Source organism: Podarcis tiliguerta (genome assembly GCF_965153285.1).
Source record: "Podarcis tiliguerta genome assembly, chromosome: 2".
NCBI lineage: Eukaryota > Metazoa > Chordata > Lepidosauria > Squamata > Lacertidae > Podarcis > Podarcis tiliguerta.
The window spans coordinates 78605012-78617244 of NC_139535.1; the positions used below are offsets into that span (position 1 = coordinate 78605012).

Sequence of the window (12233 nt, forward strand, 5' to 3'; positions counted from 1 at the left end):
TGCACTAAAAAGACAACTCTCATTTTGTAGCTGTTTCAACAGATGAAACCAGGAGGAGACAGCCTACTGAAGACCCCCCTCTTCCAACCAGCCTTTTAGGTAGAGATTTCTCCTGATGTGTATTGGGATTGTTTATAGATGTTTGAATTGTTTTAATTTTTGTGTGTTTGTTGCCCTGGGCTCCTTTGGCAGGAAGAGCAGGAAATAAATTTAACAAATAATAAATAATAATATTTAAACACAGCAAAAAACCACAAATGTCCTAAAACTTTGCATTCCTTAGCACAGCGTCTTAACATCCATGCCCACAAAGCCAAACATTTTATTACAGAATTGTCCATGGAAAAATAATTCGATGACAGCAGATAAAGAGCCAAAATGTCACAGAAAACCCTCTCTTCCTTCACATGTGATTTCAATAGCTTTCCTGTGCCTTACACAGAATGTTTGCTGTCACTATGTGATTGAGATAGACCGCATGTTTTAAATAATATGAAATATTCTTTCTTAAAATTTTCAGGATTTCATAGCAAAACACTGCATTTGATCCCTCACCTAGCAAGGATTTTCTTTCCACAGGATGAGCCAAAGGAGAGGTGACACCGGTGTTAAACCACTCTGCTTTCCACCCGCAAAGAACATGATGAGATATTTCCATGTGATCCATCACCTTTGCATTTGTTAGCTCTCTCTCAAGATGTTAGTGAGCAAGTGCCAGAGCTTAATGGTACACAAGCTGCCGTTCTGACACATAATTACTCTTTCCCATTTCAGCAATGATACCTTCTGAGGTGCTCTAAGATCTACGATTGTCTGCTCTCACTGCATTTCGGTTGATGCGGCATTAAACTTTCCCTTCCTTGTCTGTACAACAGCATAGCGCCTGTGGATGAACTTGTGCTACAGATATGGGCCTTCAACTTCAAGTTTCTCAATTCTCTCCAAGTGTCAGGAACCAGGGCCAGCTCTAGAGCTGTGTGTTTCTGTGGCATCCTGTCCCTTAGCTGTGTCCCTCCCACCCTTGAAATGGGTGCATGATTTGCTCTCTCCTGTAGAATGAGGTGGCCACTCAGGCAGGAGGTGCTGGCGAGTGGGAAATGGCAGGTACTGGAGGGCAGAACTGTGTGTGCCCCATAGCCTGTCCTGCACCCTCTAAGCTTGCCTGGTTCGCTCAGGTGTAGTGGTAGATGTTGTCCCATCACCAACATCCTGCAACTAGATTCAAGAGCTAGTCCATTGGACTCCTGTACATGGAAAGGTGGTGTGGTGGTGATGTTGGGACATCATATTGTCCTTCCATTCAGGCAGCAAAATCTCCTGGGCTTACATCCAATGGGAGCCTGCTCTCCATAGAGGGATGCAAAGGAGAAGAGACAAAGAGCAGGAGATGTGGCTGGAGGAAGAAGAAGAAGCAGACAGCTGGGAAAGAAGAGGAGTGGCAGTGAGGAGATGGTGAAGGGTCTGATCCTGCTGCCTGGTGCTACCAGGCATGTCAGGAACCAAGAATAATGCAATTTATACAAACTCTCGGAAGAGAAATCAGTGCCTGAAATGTTTCTATATGCAGTTCCAAATACCCTTCGTGATCATTTCCCCCCATAAAATCCATAATATACAGAAAAACACTCATTTCAGAGACATGACTGCAGTAATCAAAGGATTTCTTCCAAGTTTACTCTCAGCCTCCCACTTTTCTATAGCAGTAGTTGAAATAATACATGATAGCCACGGATTGCAGTGCATCCCTGCACACTGTGATCCCTGGAATTATATCGTGGAACTCATTAGATTGGTTCCCCTCAGAACGCCTTTCAGATCATTTCTTCAGTCACTTCAGCATCAAGCCGTGCATACCTTTGATTGACTGGACATAGCCAGTGGTGTAGCAGTAACCTTTGAAGTGCAGGAACTCATCATGACAGCCACCCAAGCTCTGTCTCTGGAGAAGAAAAAATGGCAGGTGTATTGATGCATCTTTCTGTGTGTATAAACACTCCCCAGCTCCCCTCTCAAAAAATGTCTAATAGTATACTGCTCAATTTATTATGATAAGCAAGCAGTCATTGAACACAGCTGTGGCAAAGGGTAGAGTGCTGGTTTGTAGGGATGGGCAAAGTGGTTGATTTGGTTTCTCTCCATTTCTCATTTTCCCCATGTCCTCATTTCCATATCTGTTTGTGAATCCCGCCCTTCAAAAAAAAGTCCTCATGAAAATTCAGCAACCTTTTAGTGCAGATTTTGCTTTATATACACATTTTTGCACAGCAGTCTTCCTTTATGTAATGCATTTTTTGCATGCTATTTTCACTAATATATGCATTTCTTATGCTCACTTTACCTTTGTATATATGCATTTTTGTACACATTGTGTAGCTAGAGAACTGCTGGAGAAGTGCACATTTCAAAGCATGGCTGTGTTTTGATTTGTATATTGTGAACTGAATAAAAAAAATCCCATCCCTACTGGTTAGTGTATTGAAATTGGACAGGGAAGACCTAGATTCATATCCCTCATCAACCATGTGGGGCAACTGCAATCCTATGCACAGTTACCTGAGAGTAGGCTCCATTGAACTGCTGTGTAGGCTCAATCTGCACAAAATATTGAGTTTAAGCAAAATATATTCAGCTGCCTGATGAGCAACCTTCACATTTGAATGAGATATGCAATCAATCTTGAATTTTTTAAATTTATGTGCCACTCCATAATATTAAGTTCGTTGGATGGATTACAAGTCAAAAAAGAAAGAAATGAAACTCAAAGTAAGACATAAAACAGTGATAAAAAAGAAACAACTGTATAAATACAACAAAACAGAATTCATTGCACCCTCAAAGTTAACAACAAATTTAATAAACAGAGGGCTAGGTATTTTAAAAGTCTAGGTATTTGGGGGGAAAATCTTCACTCAAATTGACAAGACCAGAAATGTGTTGGACTTTGAAGTAGGATAGAAGTATTTAAACTCTGCTTTGACTATTTCCTTCATTCTCTAACTTCCTTTATTCATTCATTTGTCAGAGCAAGGCAAGTCCACCATTTACCCTGGAAATCTGGTAGATGACATCAGCATTCCAGCTCTCCTCTTCCCATCCCTCACTGTTCATGTTCCAGGACATTACTGAGCATAGTGTGTTCCATTTATGGCAGAATGTATGGTTTAAACCATTCTGTCTCAATAAAACATCATGAACTCCACTCCTACTTCAGTACTTTCCTACACAGCAGTAACTTCTGCAAAATGAAGCATTCTCATCAATGGAAACAGGTCCTTGGAGTTTCTGGAGTTGTTCGTATGGATGTCAGCAAGGATACAAAGAACACCTGCATTGCAGAAAATTGGCATGAAAGGCTGACACAACTGAATGGGCAGGTTCTCAACATTTTCCAAAGCAAAGAATACTGTAGCCCAGGGGTGCCCAAACTTTTTTCAAAGAGGGCCAGATTTGAGGACCAAAGTTGTTGAGCTTTTTATATAATTTTATCCCAAATTATTGACCTTTTTTTTAGAACGCAGAGAGAGAACAAAGATAGAGTAAACTGACCGGAGGGCCGGATTAGGCCCCCAAAATGGACTTTGGACATGCCTGCTGTGGCCCAATGGGGATGGAATTATTAGGAAGAACCCAACTTATTGCAAAGGAGTTTTGATGTTAAGCTGATAATGATGCATGTAGCCCTCTGTTTCAAGGCTTTTGTCCTCTGCCTCCTTCTGGCAGTCCACATCTTGCCAAATTGACTCTCAGTGACTGGCCTTGCATGATGAAGTGTCAGATGGTTGCAAGGTTTTCTTGGCATGTGCCCAGCATTCCTGATCAATTCACTTTCTTGCAATACTGCCTTGCATGGTGGCAGTGAAGTGCCGGCATCCGCTTCCAATTACATGCCTTTAGACGGCTGCAGAGACTAGTTTCTTGCTCGTTGTTTACAAGGTTGTAGTAATTATTCTCAGCACAGTGGTGGCAGGTAACTTCCTCTCTGTGGCTCAAAAAACTGTTTTCCACATGCTCTATTTCATGAGTTATCACAGTTCCATATTTGCATGCCCATCATATTGGGAAACAGTAGCTACAGAATTAAGCCATGCCCCCCCCCCCCGGCAGTTTTTCAGCTACCCAGAAATATATGCAAACATTGGCCATGTCTGGACATCTACATTTAATGAGGACTTGCTGTAGATCCTGACTTTTAATGGGGACCTATTGTGACATGCTCTCTCACCTAAACTGCTTGAATTAGTCTACAGTGGGGTTTTTGACCTAATATCTTACATGTGTCTACATCATGGATTCTCCCCCTGCCAGACCAAATTTGGCCCACCAGATTTCCCCATTTGGCCCATGAAGCTATTTTCCCTCAAAATATGCCCAACCGCCCCACCCCTGTCATGTAAAAGCATGTGGCAGATACAGACATGCCTAGAAATCAGGATTGAGCTCCCCACATATCAGCAAATGAGGAAGGAGTTCAATCCTCCTTGGCTGTATCTCCCTCCAACTTCCATGGGCCAACTTCAACAAGTGGGTGGGACAATGCCATTATGACATCAGATGATTGACATGTGGATGGTTCTACACATCTATCAAAGATGGTCCATGGCGAGGGGGAAGATAAAGATCCGGACTGCTGGGCCAGAAACCCTGCCATCAATGGTCTGCGACTTCTGGGTGTGAACTGCACATGATAATGTGCATCACAGACTGTGGGATTTATTTAAAACAAACAGAACCGTTGAGCCAATGATATAAGCAGACTGAAGGTGTAAAGTGTAAGAAAAGCCAAAAGAAGAATGTGCAATGCATTTTGTTTTTCTTCGCTGCCATGGTTTCAATTTTGCTGTAATGTCCCTGCCACTAATCTACGAAAAATTATTCTGATATCTATCCCCCTAAAGTGATATTTTCTTTATTCTTAAGTAAGGGTGGGAGTTTACTGCAAGATATCCACCCCAATTGACGATGAAAATATTCTTTCTTGATGTAGCTCAACAATACTGTGTCATCTACAATGCCTTCTTCAGACATTTGGGAACGGTTCTAAATACAAAGACTGCACCAGAATGATCAAGAGACCAAAGTTGTTGTTTTTCAGAGAAGACCTCACAAACAACTGGACACAACATGTAGAGTTTACAAAGGAGAAAGTGCCAGAAAATAGCATTATGTGTTTTATGTTTCTATAGAATGAGGGGTGGGTGTTTGGTAGCAGCACAATTGCAGATGTATACTAGAAATGTGTTCCACGTCTTCTCTATAGGGCTCAGTTGTGGGCCTCTAGGGATTTTATTCTCTTGGAGACAGCCCCAAACAAATTATAGAATAATTGCAGGTGTTTCCCCCTTACACACACACACACACACAGGTGTCTTCATAGGTATATAGATCTAAACTGACTATAACAACAATATAAATGGTTGCATATAGAAAATGTTAAACTTTTGGATAAAATTATCCTTACCAAGCCTTGCTATCTACTATGGGTAGTCTTAAGTAATCTTGGAAGTGGTTTGTTTCATCCTTTGAGGTAAAATTAATTTTTTCAGAACTATATTTTATTTTATTATTTTTCTATTCTTCTCCTGTTCTTCCTCTTGAAGCAGCCAAGGGTGGCAAACGGCAAGCAATAAAACAATTTTAAAATTTTTGGAAATACCCTTAAAACATCTTTAAACCAATTACAGATGCAGATTTGGAAAGACTTGGGAAACTAGATGTACTGTAGATCAATTTGGGGATGGAGCTTGTTCAAAAAAATTTGAAGCACATTTTGTCTGATGTATCCCCTCAGACCGTCCCATTATTTGTTAAAAGTATAAATTTTTTTTGCGGGGGGGGGGGGGAGTTTTGAGTCTTAGATAATTTCTACTGATGCTGTATTGTGCCACTTCCACACTGGTAAACATGACTAAATATGTAAAAATGAATGTCCTGCGGTCACATTACATACAATATAATAGATTGTTTGTTTAGCCCTTAGTCAAACAAAAACAAAACAAATCTGTCTTTGGACTATACCACTTCATCCCTCAAGCAAGGGGTGCATGCAATCAAATACTGATCCATAAAAAAAAAAAACAATTCTGCTTGCAGACGCTAGGTTTGTACCCTTCCTGATATCTAATGTCCTGTATGGAGGGATTTTTGTGGGCAGAGGAGCGTTCAGTCATGTGAACTCCCTGACCTCCCAGGCGCAGAATTGACACCTCAGTGAGAACCGAACCCCAGTCGGTGTCATTATGCCATCATTATTTCACTAATTATGTGGACTCTTCTATTGACTTAATCATTTGCAATGGCTCTAATGAGTTCTAAATCAATGCATTAAGAGTACTTAATGGTATGCACTGACGCAACAGACTAACAAAAACTATGCAAATCAACTACTAAACTACCGTAATCATTTTCAGTGTAATATTTAAAAATATGTGGGAAGAAAGTACCACAGAAGAAATCACCATGAGAAGTACCTTAGTTTGTTTGGGGAGATTTGTGAGGGATTTTTTTAATCACAGCTTTCCTTAAGCATTTTAAAATATGAGTTGTTAGAATAAGGTTTTTACCACTTTGCCTTGTTAATGTGAGAGTTGTGCTGTGCGTAGACACAACACAGTGACTAATCTGGGAACTCTGAAGTAATTTGTATTTTTAAGTTTAAAACTGACTTTTAACATTGCCCTTAGTTGCCCTTCATTATGTCATCTGTCTACTATGTCATACATCTAAAATACATTTTTCAGGGTTTGGAGTCCAGCCAGGAAGAAGCCAGTCTGAGAAGTCAATCTTTGTCTGACTGACAGCTCACCCAGCCTGAAGAGTCAGGCCAGAACCTGTAGCTCTTTTATATGGCTAAGAAGGCCAGTCCTGCCATTAGGTAGAATGAGGCAGCAGAAGCTGTGGGGCAGAGGTGGCTGTTCCCCCTAAGCTCCCTGACCATACTCTGCTGTTGAAGAACAGACCTGGTTGTGCCACATGGCCTGTTTTGCACCCCTATAACATTCCAGTCGCCTCAGGTACAACAGAGGTTTCCCATTGCCAGTACTAAAATAATATTCAACTGCCAGTCTAGACACATAACAACAACAACATCAACAACAATAATTTTATTATTTATACCCCGCCCATCTGGGAAGCTCATGGAATGGGCTGTGTGCCATCATAGAAGAACATAAGGTTATATTCAGTGTAGCGCTAACTCTAAGGTTCCATCAGCACAAGGATTTCTCTTGCACAACAAAATGTTCTCCCCCTTTCCTCTCCCCGTGAACCCACTAAATCTGTTCTGGGTTTCCTCACAACCCTCAGGAGCAGATTTGGAGATGGGGCACATGGAGGATAAGAGGGGACAAAGTATCATCGCACTTGTGGTAACGCCGTAAACTTTCAGCAGGAAACAGAGAGCGGGTAGTACGATGGTGTTGATTTTCCTGGACAGCTCCTCTGCATTCAAAGTCATCAGCTCTAAAGGTAAAAAGGTAAAGGTAAAGGACCACTGGACGGTTAAGTCCAATCAAAGATGACTACGGGGTTGCAGTGCTCATCTCGCTTTCAGGCCGAGGGAGCTGGCGTTTGTCCACAGACAGCTTTCCAGGTCATGTGGCCAGCATGATGAAACTGCTTCTGGCACAACGGAACACCATGACGGAAACCAGAGCACACGGAAGCAACGTTTACCTTCTGACCACAGCGGTACCTATTTATCTACTTGTGCTGGAATGCTTTCAAACTGCTAGGTTGGCAGGAGCTGGGACAGAGCAACGAGAGCTCACTCCATCACAGGGATTCGAACCGTCAACCTTCTGATTGGCAAGCCCCAAAGGCTCAGTGGTTTAGACCACAGCACCACCTGCATCATCAGCTATAGCATCCTTCTAGACCACGTACAAATTGGAGACTGGAAGTGCTGGTTTGTGCAGGTTCTGTTATTATCTGTGCAGAAAGACCATAGAAAGTGATGTTGGCGGGCGGATGGCTCCTCAACTCAGTGGGTTAGCATTCTTCGATGATGCTGAAAATTGCTGACCCAGTTCTGAGTTGAGCTAAGGCAATTTGCGCATCACATTTACCCAGGCTTATTATTTCTAATTGGGAGAGTAGTTAGACTGTCAGAAGCCTTTGCTGTGCTTGTGCTTTATGTCAGGTGGGTAGGACTTCTTCCTTTTAGCTATATTGTCAGATGATTGTTTTAGTTTGTGTTTATTGCTGTTTTATTTGATTTTAATGACTTGGTTATTTTATTTTTACTGTGTTAGTCACCTTTAAGGCACTTGATTACAAAAATTAGACCTAATAATAATAGTACTCTTAAGGGCTATAATAAAAAGCTGAGAGGTACTGATATATTTTTATTTTTACATAGTTTTGTCCTATGCACTGCTAAAGCCAGTTAAGAGAGATGAGAAGCAGCAGCCAGCTGATTGAATGAGGAACAGTAAATATAATTCTGGAGCAGAAGGCTAGTCAATACTTTTTATGTTGAAAAATATGCATTTTATTTTTATGGACTACAAATTTCCATCCATCCATTCTCGATTGTAACTGAATATATGCATCAATTGTATGTTGCATTTGATGTGTATATCATTTCAGGGTTGGTTTATTTTTTCTGATTATTGGAAACTGCTTCTGCAATCAATTTCAGTTTTTATATCTTCTGCTGGGGGGAAAAATATTCCAATATAATTTTTCTTTAACAAGGTTCTACCCAGCATGACTTCCAGCACTAGAAGTTTCACTCTGTTCTGACATAAAATTATTTGTTTTAATGGTCTTATCCTAGGAAGAGCTGTGCTGGGACAGCAGCCATATAAGGTTGAGTTTCAGGGTATCTGTATTGAACTACATCACAGTGAGAATTTTAATATTATTTCTCTGCCTTTTTAAAACCTCTTTTGTTTCAGTTCCACTCCATGAGTTCTTACTTTTCAGTTGTCCTTTTGACTTATTTCTGTTCATACTCAACAGTAGCTTTTCGTGCATCTGCTCTCTTATCTTATACACATTTTAACTGCCTGCATTTTTTATACCCATCTTCCCCTAACTAGCCCCACCCCATCACTAAAGGTGGGCAAATCATTCAATTTTGATTTCTCATTTTACAGAATTTAAATTCAGTTCTCCACATTTCTGAATCAGTTTGCAATTTTTTAAAAAGTCATCATGAAAATTCATCATTTCTCCCTAATACACAGGTGTTTGTGTGCAATTTTGCCTAAAATAAACATTTTTTCAAAGCAATGTTGCCTTAGAAAACATATTTTAACTTGTTATTTTTGCTAATATATGTGCATTTTTGTACACATCAATTGGCTTGAGAACTGCATTGCGAAATCTGAATCAGCGCAAATTTCAATGAATGGCTACGTTTTGGTTCACCTGTTGCTTCAGAAAGTATAAATCAAGTAAGTTCATCTTCAAATGTAAACTGAATCACATTTCTCCCCTACCCAAATCTTTTCAAAATCTTTTCCATGTATTAATAAATCTCTAAATTAACCTTCAATGTATGTATGTATGTATGTATGTAGTTTTTTTTTAAAAAAAAAGTTGTTTGTGGCAAATTCAGATAAATAGCATAAATTCCCAACCTATAATCAGTTTCTTTGCAAATTAAGGGAAGTAAGATAAACTCTGCAAGAGATCAGTCTTGGTATATCACCCCACAAGTGGGGGAAAGATCTGTATACACATTAATCATTGCCACATGTGACCAGCTAAACTAAGTTTTGAATTTGTTCTGACAACTAAATGGTTCTATGTAGGACATAGAACTTTCCATCTTCGTTTGTGTTTAGTACACATCAATGAATGAAAAGTCATTGGGTACAATTCTCAACAAGCCTGATTTAGGGCTAGTTGATATTACCCTTCGCTAATGACCACATTGCTGGCTGCAATCATTGGATGCAATGTTGGATGCCTTCATTCAGCGGGGTCCTGCTGTTCTTTATTCAATCTCTGACTCTCCCCCCTGTACAATTGGCAGAACTGACTGGAGAATACACCAAACTAATCTGCCCTTTGCCTTCTTTGATACTGAGTCAGTCAGTCACTTTATTTGTTTACCACTCTTCTGTATACATAAACCACGTTCAAGAAGTTTGCGCACAACAGAGCATATTCCTGCCACTGTTATATCTTCTTTCAGCAGAACCATCTCGTCACAGAGGAAACCATTATGAACCCTTATGTACTTATCCCCCATGGACTTGGTCCAGGATGCCTAGAGAGAGTCTGAAACAAGGAATCTAAGGGATCTGTCATAATCTTTTAATCTTATTCTTTTTCATATTTAAACGCTGGCATGGAGGTGGCATTTTTTGTCTTTGAGGGTGCCAATACTCAGTTTGGCAGAAGTATCTGGATGTAAGCCAACAGACAACCTGTCTGTAGAGAATCAGTTTAAGTGTTTGAAACTGGATATTCTGGCTTAATTGGTTTGGATATCATATCCAAAACAGGACTGTAAAGTTGTCTGAATAACAGAGAATTTATCTTGAGTTAAAGCACTTGGAACTGATGAACAGTCTTTTCTAAGACCCCCAACTGCTGCCCTTTGGCTCCTATCATAGGGAACATGCCAGATTCAACAAGCAATCATTTACTGTCTTTCTGCTGTTCTTTATTCGATCTCTGACTTTTACAGCCTTGATGTCAAGCATTAGAGCCGGAACGGAGTCACAGTCACCAGTGAGAGGAAGATGGCTGTCTTCAAGCCCATCTCCTCCTCCATCTTGTTAAAAATGGAGGACATTTGGTGAGGTTGGTGCACACACAAATGTATGTGACGAAAGAAAACTTGGAGCTGTTAGCAGAATTATTAATTTATACAATGTGTCACAGTCACACATATTTACACATGCTTCTAACAACGCAGGATTTTAGGAAGGTGTTCATTATGGAAGTGGCAAGTCTTTTCTGGAGAGAAGACATGTAGCAAAATAAATGCAGGGGGAGTGAACAAATCACAAGTTTAAAAATAAATGCAAGGTGTGGAGATCATGAGACTTAGTACTAGAACTGCAGTGCTAGAATTAGAATGTGAAACTTTATTTTTGCTTCTGTGATTTTTATTGATGTGGAATGAATCCTATTTACCAGCTGGTCTCAATTTCTTTGAGAAGCAGAATTGCTCTGAATGGAGCTACTGAGGAGTGCAGTGAGACCAGTTTCTTATATTTCTTTCTGCACACAAAATAGAAGGAAATTAATAATTAATCATGTGTAGTTTTCTTTAAGATGGCCCTGCTTCGGTGTTCAGTTTCTGTTTCCCTAAAGAGTTTTTTGTATGTGTTTTTTGGCCAGCATGTAGGCCTTATTTTTATGTGAAAGCTGCTGCATTTATTGTAATAGCAGGCATTTTGTCTCCCTCCCCCTCCTTCCCAAGAGGTGGAAAGCTCAAAACAGCCTTTATGAGGCCATTTTACTTTGGGGAAGAGAGGAATGAAAACTTCTGTTATAGAATCTGTTTATATCAGAATATAGAGCTGTGGTATATATTAGAGGAGTGCTTCCACACTGAACATTAATCATGGAATAGCTATGATCTGTTCACTCATATTCAGGGCCAGCTCTATCATTTGGCAAAATGAGGCAATCGTCGCAGGTGGTGGACATGGGGAAGAGTTGTTTTTTAAGTGCCAACCCTCCCCCCAGCCCATGCTCACTTTCCTCAACAGCCCATGTTGCTTTCCCCACACCACCCAGATTGTATATGAACCACTTGCTGTTATAAATGATGTTTAAAATAATTTCTTGTCACATTGGCCAACTCAGTACCACAGGAAATCTCCGGGATGACCTTGCCCAAAATGACTTTGAGCTTCCTCAGGGTGAGAGGGAATGAGGGGATAGAGGCCAAGGCACACCCAGTGCTGCCACCGTGCTTGTAGCAGTAAGGCAATTAGCAAGTAAGCAGAAAGAAAGAAAGAAAGAAAGAAAGAAAGAAAGAAAGAAAGGAAGGAAAAGGAAAGGAAAGGAAAGGAAAGGAAAGGAAAGGAAGGAAGGCAGTAGTGCCTGCCTCAGGTAACAGAATGTCTTTTGCTGGCACTGCCCACGTTTTACATGTCACCAGTATGACATCATGACCCAAAATATTGCTGTTTCTTGCTTTCCCTAAAGTGCTTTCTCCCCCCCCCCCCGAAGTCAGAAAATCCAGCTATTTGTAACTCAATGGAATAGTGGTGTATCTCCTTAGATGTAGATGGCTTATCACACTGCTTTTCTAGCCTGTAGAG

The 12233-nt window shown here is 40.5% G+C and overlaps 1 long non-coding RNA gene across 1 annotated transcript; it reads left to right on the forward strand.

Moving 5' to 3' along the window:
- Nucleotides 1–4575: 4575 nt before the first annotated feature.
- On the forward strand, nt 4576–5157 carry LOC310670051. The gene is made up of 2 exons (XR_014507502.1): nt 4576–4769; nt 4985–5157. It is a non-coding gene; the product is annotated as an uncharacterized lncRNA (long non-coding RNA).
- The last annotated feature ends 7076 nt before the right edge of the window (nt 5158–12233 follow it).